Below are 12,305 nucleotides of genomic sequence, written 5' to 3' on the forward strand. Positions count from 1 at the left end.
GGCATTGTCCGTCGAGCTAGGCGATAAGACTTAGTCACTTTGCCATAACTGGCCATTCGGTCCTTGGTTTCGAACCACCACACGGAACGGTCACTCTCGGGGGAGCGGAGGGTAAGCGCTCGCGCCGCCGAATGGGCCGTCTCGTTGTGGTTCGGTGAAGATGCACACTCGACGGCGTGAGCGGGGAACCATTTTATACGGATGGTGCTTCCTTGGTCTTGAAACGTGAGCTTGGCAATGATGGCAGCCGCCGGAGCGCACACTCGCCCCTTTGCAAAGTTGCGCACGGGTTTCCTCGAGTCGCTGAGCACGGTGCGACACTCGGTCTCGGAGATAGCCAGAGCGATGGCAACCTCCTCGGCGTCTGTGCACCACACGCTCGCTGCCGCCGTCTTGGTGCCGGTAGCCGCCGCGACGACCACTCCCGCCAAGCCTTCGCGTTGGTATTCCGATGCGCCTAAGTATCGGGCGTGGGGGTCTTGGGCATGTTGCTCGGTGAGGGCCTTGGCCCGCGCCTGCCGCCGTTCTTGGTTATACTCAGGGTACATGTTTTTCGGGATGGGGTCCACGCTGATGTGGGCCTGCGCCTCCTCGCTGATCTCGCACAGTTTCCGCCTGGGAGCTCGGGGGTTGTGACCTAGGGATGCCAGGATACTGCGGCCCGTCTGGGTGGTAGAGAGGCGCTTCATTTGCGCGGTGAGCTGCGCCTCGTATATTTCCTCTAGGGTGTTATGGACACCGAGTTGCAGGAGCCGAGCCATACATGTGGTCTCCGTTAAGTAGCGCCGTCTTATAAGTCCGTCTGATCAGCGTGTTGATCTTGGTCCTGTCGGTGACGTGCCAGTTGAGGCAGGACGCAACGTATGCGATGTGACTGATCACGAACGACTGGACAAGGCGCACGAGACTGTCTTCATGCATGCCCGCCCGTCGCATCGATACTCGGTGTATGAGCCGGATTTCGTCCATTGCCTTGGTGGTAAGCTTGGTAATGGTCTCGTCGTTGCGACCGCTCTTGTTTAGCAGGAGACCCAGGACCATGATCTTGGAAACCTAATGAAGGCGTTGCCCTGATGCTGTCACGTTCTTGATGTGATCGCACTCCCTGGGGGGAGCGCGTTCCCGCCCCGGTCGTAGCGGTGTGAGGACGAACAGCTTGGATTTGGCGGGCGAGCAAACAAGGCCGGTGCCTTCAATGTGCTGCGCAATGGTGGTACCCGCCGCTTGCAGCTGTGGCTCGATGCTGGCGTCGGTGCCACCGGCCGCCTACAGGGTAATGTCGTCGGCGTAGATCGTGTGCCGGACGCCAGTCCCCGCCAATGCCCTCACTACCCCGATCATGACGAGGTTGAACAGCAATGGCGAGATGACCGAACCCTGAGGCGTGCCCATGCTGCCGAGCTTGCGTTCGAGAAGCTTGAGGTCTCCGGCATGCAGTTCCACCGTGCAGTTGTTCGAGAAGTACTTGATATAATTGTAGCTCATTATCCCCTGTTAAGTTTTGATGCTTGTGCTAATATGGCTGAGTGTTTGATTTTACCGAATGCGCTTTGTAAATGAAACCCCAGAATTACTCTGCTGTCTTGTGTCTTGTTGTCGATGATTTTGTGTTTGAGTTGTAACATGGAATTTTGTGTGCTGAGTCTGTGCCTGAAGCCAATCATCGTGTCTGGAAAGAGGCCATCCTTCTCCAAGTATTCCTGCTAACGGGTGGCTACCACGTGCTCCTGCACCTTGCCCATGCAGGACGTGAGCGAGATGGGAAGCAGGTTGACAATATCCGGTGGTTTGCCCGGTTTCGGTATCAAAATCGTTCTTGCCCATTTCCACTGTTTGGGGAGCTTGCCCGAACGCCAGCATTCGTAAAGTAACGGGTTAGGGACTCGATCGATGCTTCATCGAGGTTGCGTAGGTTCTTGTTGGTAACGAGATCAAGACCTGCTGCCGAGCGAGTATTCAGCTCGTGCACTGCTACCCGCACCTCTGACGTGGTAATGTCTCGGTGGAGCCACGCGTTGGGCAGCCCCCCGCACGGCGAGTGGGTTTTCTTTGGCGTGTGCGGGAGCTACTTGGCTTCCAGGCTCTTGATAACAGCGTCTTTTCCTTGATTTCGTGTGGTGGTTTGCATGAGGCTGGTCATGCGGGCGAGCTCGTGTGACTTGGTCTTAGTTTCGTCTAGGAGGTGTCTAATTAGATTCCATGTGCAACCGTGGTGCATTTGTCCGTCAGCTCGTCTGCAGATTTCGTTCCACTGCTGACGGCACAGGACCTTGCAGTGGTGTTCAATGGCCCTGTTTAAGTCAGCCTGCTTGTTTCTCAATTGGCGGTTCAGCCGTTGACACCCAAGGGACGGGACCTGTTACAGGATGCTCTGGACCACAACTGTGCCCGGATAACGGACCCCGCTCATCCCACCTGCATCGGCAACTCCGTAGCACGAGACATCATACAAGACCTTAAATTTGTCAAGAACGACCACGCGGGAAAAGTAACATGGCACAGCACTGGCGACGACTTGGGCAGCGCTCACTTCATCCTCGAAATCACGGTGCTCAAACTTTTCCGCGGCAACACCATTGCACACAAGTGGACGGATTGGGACGGTTTCCGTAAGGTACACAGCCCAAGACATTACAGACATCGAAACCTAGGCGGCAGAGCTCCGCGATGCAGTGCAGTCGGCCACCAAGACCGTCGAAACGGACGAAGACGTCATTGTCATGGACAGCCCCCTGGCCCATCTGATCGAGGCCAAACGTTCGATACAGGCGCGTTGGAAGCGGCAACAGCTGAACCGCAAATTGAGAAAGAAAAATCTACAATCAGTGCATACTACCGGTTGTAACTATTCAGCTGAAACTTGTTGCCTTAATAAATAACCGAAACAAACCTAAATCAACTCAGAGGGGCATGGAACTAATAATGTTAAGACTAACACTTAGGGAGAGCAAACGAGCTACCTAAATGAGAGAACAAACTACAGCAGTAGAAAATATAGTTTTAGTAAAGAAAAAGAAGTAGGTTTGGACTGCCCATGTTGTGAGACGAGCCAACAAACAGCGAACAATTGCGGTAGCAAAGCTGATACCAATAGATAGGTCTAGAAGAAGTGGAAGGCCATTAATCCGTTGGAGGAATAAAATGAATGAATTCAAGGGTAAACTGTGGATTGGAGCAGCGCAGGATAGCACCAGTTTAGGGTCAATGGGAAAGGCCTTTCTCCTGCGGTTGACCTGAGTAGGCTGATGATCATGATTTTGTTTTGTACCATTGTACCAAACAAGTAATAAAGAAAAAATCGATGATGACGGTATCAGATAGACGTCCGCACCGTAGCAGAAGGGACCAAGATTTTCTTCAAACCAGTTTAAACGTTTTCTCTTGTTTCATCATCATCATCTTTTTGTGCCCTCCCGTTGTGTAAAGGTGGCTTTTCTGCAGTGTGATTCTTTAGGGTACCTCCATCACGGAGACCAAGAAAGCTTCGCTGTATGTTCATCTGCGTAGGGATTGTCTCGAAGAAGAAAAGTTAGGCTACTGAACTCTGGGCTTCGTTGCTTCAATTTGTGTGTCGTGGGCGCTACTGCAAATAAACCCCACTGCTTTATTATCTATGACAGCTTTGATACGGCGATTGTAGGTCACCACGGTCGCCCAAGACTTGTGTCGAAGCAGACGGCTCGGTCATCTGCCTCAATCGCCTCCTACCATGAATGGCAGGCAACCCGCACATACTGGGCCTCAGCAACCTCAGCAACCCGCACATACTGGGCCTCAATGGCCTCAGCAACCCGCACATACTGGGAGCTTGACTCATCACAGATAGCCCCTTATGCTCCTGGGAGAGCTTGTGCAGACGCCCAGGACCGGCTCACGCGCTACCAACACGTGAGCCGATATAATCAGTGGGTTTTCGGTAGAGGGAGCTGTGTCATTCCGTAGTAAAACAAACACGGACAGAGTAAACATTAGCTCAGACGGCTTAAACCTGTTGGAAATCTGCAGTACGTATATCCAGGGTTTGCGAAATCTCGGCAGGGTCATTAATTCTCAGATGTCCGATGAGGACAAAGTGGTTTATTTGTTTAAAGGCATTGCGAAGGACGTCCACAACTTTCTGAGTGGCCGAGAGAATTCTAGCACAGTCGACTTACGATGAGGCTATTCAGAGATTTTCTTTCATCTAGCAGACAACCGGGAGACCACCTTCGTGATGCCAGACTGCCTTTAAGAATCCAAGGTGATGCAGTTGGACGTTTCCTCGCACCCGCAAATTTCGAGCTTCGCTATAAACATACTAGCGCATTGAACTACGTCTAATTGAAAGAAATGTTTCTATGGCTAGTGTTTTGTGTGTTTTATGCCTGCAAACAAAAAGTACCGTGGCTCTGTGTCTTTGAAGCAAGACGAACGCTACAGCGCGCCGCGTGGGCAATGGATGCTACTAGCACGCGGTCACCACTAAATTCGGCCGCCGTTCGAATCATGATTTCAGCCTCTTATACGTTTGATCATTGGACATTTATCAATATTAGATTAATCAATGGGCACAAATCGCTATATCAAAACATGAGTTACACTTCAGGTGATCACTGGGACATGTACTATCGTGATAAATAGAGATACGAACAACGGAGTGGGTAGCTTCCATTACATGCTGCGCATCCTGGCTACGGGTCGCATATGCGCAGTGCGAACAAGAACAAGTTACAAGAGTTCGTGTCCAACCCTGGTATGAAAAATCCATCCTATTTCCGTCGTTTGTAGCGCTCTCCACACCAAATAATAAATAAAGGCACATAACTGCGTGCACCGTTTTCACTGATCGCAGCACCAAAGTTGGATAACGCTTGTGTGAGCGGGTCATAGAGAAAGAAATACTATGAGCGGTCGCTTAACGCGGTGCGAAGACAAACCAAAACGCTCACAAACCGAACGACGAGGTTTTCATGTCAACGTTGGAAACAAACTTTCGCAACTTGTTCGTACGGCGCACACTTGGACCATCGCCAGGATGCGCAACATCTACTGAAAGCTGCCCGCTCCGTTCTTCATATTTCAATTTATCACGATAGTACGTCTGTTAGAAAAGTATCCGATCTTAAAACGTCGTGCGCAGTGCTCTCGTCAGTTTTTTTATTGCAAAGAAATTGACGGCGCGACTGTAGCAGCGCTACTTTATCAAATTTTGCCACAAATTAGGCGACAGCCAAGTACAAACAACTCAGAAGATTGAGACGGCTTTCGGTGACGATGCTATGAGCAGCACACAGATTAAGGAGTGGGTATAATCGGTTTTAAGACCACCACCCATGGGTGGAGAGCAAGCCACGCTCCGTTCGCACATCAACACGCCGTAATGACCAGGTCATTCTCGAAGTGAACGCTGTGGTCATGCGGGACCGTCGTGTGGCTATCCGAAAAATTGAGAGAGAGATGGACATCAGACCTTTTTCTGCACATTGAATTATTGCGGAAGATTTGAGCATGAAGAGAGCTGCGGCGAAATTTGTTCCGAAGCTGCTCGTGGTGCAGCAAAATCGACTTTGGGATGAAGTCTCACAGGACCTTCTGGATTCCACAAACGGTGACCCCGACTTCATGAACCCCATAATCACTGGTCACTAGTCTTGGGTGTGTGAGTACGCCCCGGAAACGAAATCCCAGTCGTCACAGTGTAAGCATCCCACGTCATGGAGAGCAAAGAAAGCTCGCCAAGCGCGTAGCAACCGCAAACTGATGCTGACTTATTTCTTTGACTTCCGCGGTGTGGTACACCACGAGTACGCACCACAGGGTCAATCAATCACCAAAGAGTACTACAGGGTGGTCCTCCGTCACCTATGTGATGCTTTGCGGCGCGAGGGACCGGTGTTGTATTCTACAACAAATTGGCGCACCCATCACGACAAGGCTCTTGTACATTCCTCGCACTTGACTCAGACTTCTTTAGGCGAAAATCCAGACTCCTGTAGTTCAACACGCCCATAATCTCCTGATACGGCCCCTGTGACTTCTGGCTGTGACAAGTGTCTGGCGCCCCCCGACCCTAATCTTCGCCTAATGAAAGGCTTTACATACAAAGGCAAGCGAGAAAGACCATGCCCGCACCGCATCACATTTATGCCGAAGAAGCACAAAACATAACAAAACTACAAACCAACGTTTTTTCAAACAAATCCAGACTGTCTCTTATGTTCCCAGAGACATATAACGAAGAATGCCACAAATGCGAATTAAGAGCAGACTTATTCCGCACAGTCTGGAACTGCCCTGTAATTTGGCAACTGAACACTACAAAATTTCTAGACAGTCCTGGGATTTACCACAGTCCATCTCGGACCACTCGACACAGCGTGAGCTGCTGGACACAGCCAAGCTGGGAGCCTTTGCTACTGCTGTCCTGGAAACAGTACTTCACCCATAACTCTTTCCACATTCTCTTCTCCCTATTTTCAAATAAAGTTTACTCTCTCTCTCTCTCTCTCTCTCGTTGGCAGCTAAGTTCAGTGGCCCCACCAGGCTCTGTGGGCAACATTGCGTGTGGCTAGTGAATAAAGACCGCGGAGCACAGCAGTTCGCGGTCAATCACAGTCACCACCAGCACGCTGCAGGTCGTCACTCGGCTGGAGGGTACCAGGACCCTCCCACGTTCACGAATGCGGGCCAGATCGTGACACTGGCTGTTTCCCAAAATCAAGAGATAATTGAAAGGCGCGCGATTTCAGACAAAAGAGCACCATATGGCTGTAACGACAGCTGATCTAAGCTTCAATCCCAAAGAGGCCTTCTCGGAATGCTTCCAGCAATGGCCTCACGGCTGGGAGGAGTGTGTGGAGTCAGAAGGAGACTACTTTAGGTTTCCAACGCTCCACTTATGCCATTTTTTTTTGTTCGTCCAAAGATCGGATACTTTTCTAACAGACGTATGTTTACTAGATTAGTAACAAACACCCTGCAACTTTGTGATGAATAATGTTTATAATGGTGTGGGCGGAATGAACGTTTTTTCGTGTAAGGACGACCACCATCATAATTCATAAAAGATTATATTTGCTTATAGCTTTCAACCTAATTCTGTGTCTCCTCTAGGTTGTGCGGTGAAGATCACCGCCTGGCCAACCACATTTATAGGTTCGACGGGATGGTGATTTTTTAAGTGCGAATGCACTTCTTAAGCGAGCCTGAAGCGTCCGCCGCCGTCCGCATAGCAACAGCTGCGGGTGCGCGCGCTCCTCGTCTTCCTTGGCAACGGGGGGAGATGGGTGCGCGCTGCCTGGCCGCTGACATGGCACATACCCACGTGGGGGATTGGCCAGGAATCTCCTCGTCTTCCTTGGCAACGGGGGCAGTTGGGCGCGCGCTGCCTGGCCGCTGACATGGCACATACCCACGTGGGGGATTGGCCAGGAATCGGGCGTGAGAAGGGCTAATGCGCCCGCTTAAAGGAGTACTGACACGAAATTTCAAAGCTGAGATCCGCTCTAGCAATCAAGTACAACGACAACACAAATAGGTGTCTGTGAATAAATGCATCTTTCTTTCTTTGTAGTTGTATGTGTGTGTGTGTGATCTCTCTTTCGCGAACATTACCGAACCACGCAAATTCAACTCGTGCATTCGCACTTTCACATTCTTCCCCTCGGGGAAATGCGGGGAATTTTTTAACCTTGGTTATAAGGGCATAGAGCTGAAATTTGTCCTAATGGTTCAAATATTTTTCTCATAGCTAGAATAATAAATAACATTTAGTGTTTTATTACGCGCACACCACACAAGTTTTCTTAAAAATATCCAATCTGATGGGAGTCTTCAATTATAATTATTTATTTCTTTTTTATGACAACGAATTGAATCAGCAAGTAATGCAATATTTTCTACAGGGCGATCCCTGCCCTTATTCCGAGGAAAAGCTTCTCTGCTTCATTTATTGCTTCAATGATAAATTTATTTATTTATTGACTGAATGATTGATTTGTTTATTGAGTGATTGATTGATTCATTCCTTTATTGATTGATTGATTGATTTATTCATTCATTGTGAGTTGTAATGTGCCGAAGCTACGTCTGGGAAATGAGACTTGCTTTAGTGGAGGTCTCCAAATAATTTTGACCACCTCGGGTTTTCAATTGTTCACCGAAATCTGGACCAACGGCGTTATCGGTCTTCACCGCCATCACAAAAGCCGCCACCCCTGCCAGGAGTAAATCCGCGCCCTTGTGTTCACCATCAGAGCGCGCTATCCACTGAGCCACCGCGGCGAGTAGAAAACGCTTATCTCAACCGTAGAACCCAAGGCGTTGCTGTCTACCAGATCAGAGGATAATTCAACGTATATCAATAAATATTCACACTATAAACACCTAGAGGGGCGACTGAACAGTGACAAGGGTCTTAAGGCAGCCACGTTAAAAGCCGGAGTTTTAAAAAAACTCCCCCCACCTCCCCGAAGGGGATCGTGCGGAAATGCGAATGCATTGGGTGCACCGATGAGTGCGCTGCGGCAAGCAGTAACGGAGAGAGGCGTGCGCTCCACTGCATTTATATACACTTTCCGAGCGCAGCGAGTGGAGAGAGGGTACGCGGAGAGGAGAGAGAGACTCGCGCAACACGCCCGCCCCGCGTGCGAGCTCTCTCTCCCGCCGAGCTCCGCGATGCGAGCGCCCTTACACACCCGAGCGCGCTCCTCCCCTCCCCTTGCCCTCCGCTACTCCCGCCCGAGCTACCACCTGCTCCGGTTGCTAGGCGCGCCACAGCTGTTGCTAGGGGCGAGGAGGAGCGCGGAGAGATAACACCTACGGGCGCACGCCGACGGAGCACGACAACCCCCGACTAAGAAATGCATTCGCATTTACGACGACGACGACGACGAAGGCTGAACTACGAGGCGCGCGTTCACGTGCGCTCGCGCTGGAGGAATGCAGGCGCACGCCGGCCAACGGCGCAAGACAACCCCCGGCTAATAAATGCATTCGCATTTAAAAGCTTGTTAACAGCATTTTGTTTTGCCTTACCAAGTTTCGGATACCCTTCAGTGTGCGTGTGCTGTTTTTTTTTGCATTCCGCAGGTTGGCGAGTGCATACATGGTGTTTGTCTACGGGTGCGTGCTGCTCCAGAGGTTGAAAGAAGGAAGCGGTCTATATTAACTACCATTTTGATTATAAAAACTGGTGCCAGAATTGCAAAAATTATAAAAAAGAGACGCGACGCGCGCACATCAACGACACCAGCCACAACCACGGCGGAAGAGGTGGAAGAATCATAGTCGAGGTGCACGGTGCCATCTGTGAGCATAGGCATCACCTTCTCCGATACAGTACCATCACCGATGCTACTGGTAAAACCCTGGACTCTCGTGACAATTTTTGTAGTATTCCACGGCGCAACATACTCGTTGGTGATACTGCTAGGCTAATAATGTAGGTGCTCAACTTGACAGCAAGCCTCTTTTACGGATTTAATGTGCAACACGACAAAAGCTGTAATCGGCTCAGTAGCCCTGAAATGACAACTGTAAACCTACAAGTATTAGAAAATGCTCGACCCGAACAATATTTGTGAGACGCTACAGGCAGCAGACATTTTTAAATAATCTACATAAAATAAAAATCAAGCATTTACGTTTATTGTCTAAAAAAGCGAGCATTTGCAGTGTCCTAAAGCAAGAACATACTTGTCTAAAAATGTTACCAAACAATATCTCATAGCGGCGGTGGCGTGATAATAAATACCCACATTACAACATCAATCCGTTTCTCGCATGGTGGCCACAAATTGTATCTTAGCGTTTGTTGAACACACTACGTATCAAACCGGAATATAAAGGTTTTGTAATTCAATGCCGGCCAACTTGTGCGACTACCGGTCGCTTTGAGTGTCATTGTTGTGTAGCATCCTTCGACAAGCATTATCCATCTAAACGTAATACCGAGTTTGGCTCCCATCAAAGTCTGGGTACTTGTTTCCTTGTTTCCCTTTTTTATAATTCTAGTGCAGCTGTAAACACATTTTTATTCGCCTCTCCCACTGAAAGATGCGGTTTCTCTGAATTTTATGTGGCTGAAAGGTGTTTTTGCGTAAAGTAATAAAGTGCACCGTTATCCTCATTTGTGGTCACTTAAGTTGATATCTGCGCCGTGCGCTTTTTAGTGTCCGACCATGCCTTTGCGACTGTTTTGCTACTGAGTTCACAAAAAACAGTGACAGAGACAATTAAAGTCCACGTGCGTGTTAGCCGTTTGAGCCTTTTATACATCCCGCCAGTTCGGGTGAGTATAAACCGGGATTAGCAGAGGCATCCCTTGCGTTCAGCGAAAGCGAAAAGGACACGTGGCGTCAATAGTTTCTGGGACGCGATTTCGAAAATAAAAGCCACTTTCTCTGCTATCTTATTACTCAGCACCTAATTTGCCTTACTCAAAAAAGCATCGCACTTGAGGCCATCATCCCCATGCGCACCAGGCAGCAGAGAAATTTACTTCGATTTGTGAAACACCGTTCCCGGAACTTTCAACGCCGGGTGTACTGAGGGCGAAGCAGTCTCGGTGTCAATTACTAAAAATATGACCAAACAGAACAGAAACCTTCTTTGCTATACGCGTGAGTGAGTGGCCAGTCACGGCTATCGCTTTGCCTGGCACTCAAATAACAAGATCCTTCTCAAGATGCAAGGCGGTGCCCCTGTAATTGTTGCTCAATGCAACAATGACCTTGATAGTCTCCAGTGCAGTCTGATATGCTTAGGTGGCAAGGTCCTTTTTACTTTTTTGTTAAGGGCAGGTTTGTTATAGGCTTGTTGATTTTCTCACGTTCTCGGTAGAATCATAATTTCCGTGACCTCTTTAACGGCGTGCATTTCGAATCTCTGAAAACAGACGATAAACTGTAGTGCTTTTATCAAGGCACATCAAATTTAACATTGTGATATTCTCAGAAACTTCGTTTGGCTTTGAAGGCGATGCACATGATATGCATGGATAGGAATTCCCTATTGCCTTTACCGCACAGGGAAAAAAGGAGGTGGTGTAGACTTGGAGCGTTAGCGGCTAGAATTCGTAGTTGAATTTATAATTCTTATCTGCTTAACCTTATTCTTCGTAAAGATTTTAATAAGGTTCTTGCTGAGAAAAAGTTCAAATAGTTTCGAAACTTTAATAAATGTTCAACCTTGTCGCATTGTCATAACACCACGCACAAGAATCATCATGACGTTTGAATCTTTTCAATGTCATTAAAAGAAATGTCGTCGGGAATCGTTTAATGCCGGGGATGGTTATTTTTCTCCTATATGACTATCTAGCAGTTCCGTTTTATACGTTTACAACGCCTTTAAAACACCAAATGTTCAGACACGTATGAACTAATTGCAATATAAATTATGTCACACCATCTAGCGTCCGCGAAACTTTGCTTGATGTAAACTGGCATGATGTGCTAAGTGAGAATGACCCCGATGAAACTTATATCAAGAGAATGATAAAATTTTCACACGCCTACTAACACGTTTTCCGTACATAAAAACCACCCACCGCGAGGAAGCTCGCATGCCCTGTGTATGAACGGAAGTTTTCAACGCCGTCTATAAACGCGATAAACTCTATAAAAAATTCTGAAAACCAAGTCTATAGAAGTACTATACAATTCAAGAAATGAGTTACCAAAGAGCTTCGTAGTAAGAAAAAAAGGTGTCATTATAATATTTCAAACGCACCAAGGGATCGTACAAGAGATGTAAGGAAAAAAATACATGCTCTAACTATAAATCTAATCATCAAGTCACCGAAATCAGACATCATGGCAAGGTTTTAGAAAGTGAGCAATTAGTCGACGCTTTATTAGTTTTTTTTTCTTTCTTCTCTCTACCCCTACAAATATTCACAACGCAAATGAGCAGTTTAGATCTTACAATAAAAATTGCTGGAGTGCCTTAAAAATGTTGACGTTGCTGACGAAAATAAAAACATTAAGCATATTTCAAGGAAAACACGAGGTCATAACTTATACGATGAGCTTTCTTTTTTACAGAAATACAGGTGTCTGGGTTTTCTGATACCAAACAGAGAAAGCTATAAAATGTTTACGTTCCCTTCCTGAATATAGTTGAGGTCACATGAAACGTTTTCTCAGTTTAAACTGTGTTAGGTGTGCGGAAAACCTTCGCTAAAATTTTGTCCAACTTCGGTGAAAGTGCATCCTATCGATGAGCAACTTTCAAAGTCCTTAAAGGAGTACTGACGCAGATTTTTGGCGTTAACATTATTGCACAGTTCGCTTCCTTTACTCAACAGAATACCCTGGGTGAAA

At 47.9% G+C, this 12,305-nt stretch overlaps 1 pseudogene; it reads left to right on the plus strand.

The window, feature by feature from the left end:
* The first annotated feature begins 1,740 nt into the window (after positions 1-1,740).
* On the plus strand, positions 1,741-7,104 carry LOC144166233 (uncharacterized; annotated as a pseudogene).
* The last annotated feature ends 5,201 nt before the right edge of the window (positions 7,105-12,305 follow it).

Source organism: Haemaphysalis longicornis, unplaced genomic scaffold (assembly GCF_048455015.1).
Source record: "Haemaphysalis longicornis isolate Haplotype H1 unplaced genomic scaffold, Haemaphysalis longicornis Haplotype H1 scaffold_16, whole genome shotgun sequence".
NCBI lineage: Eukaryota > Metazoa > Arthropoda > Arachnida > Ixodida > Ixodidae > Haemaphysalis > Haemaphysalis longicornis.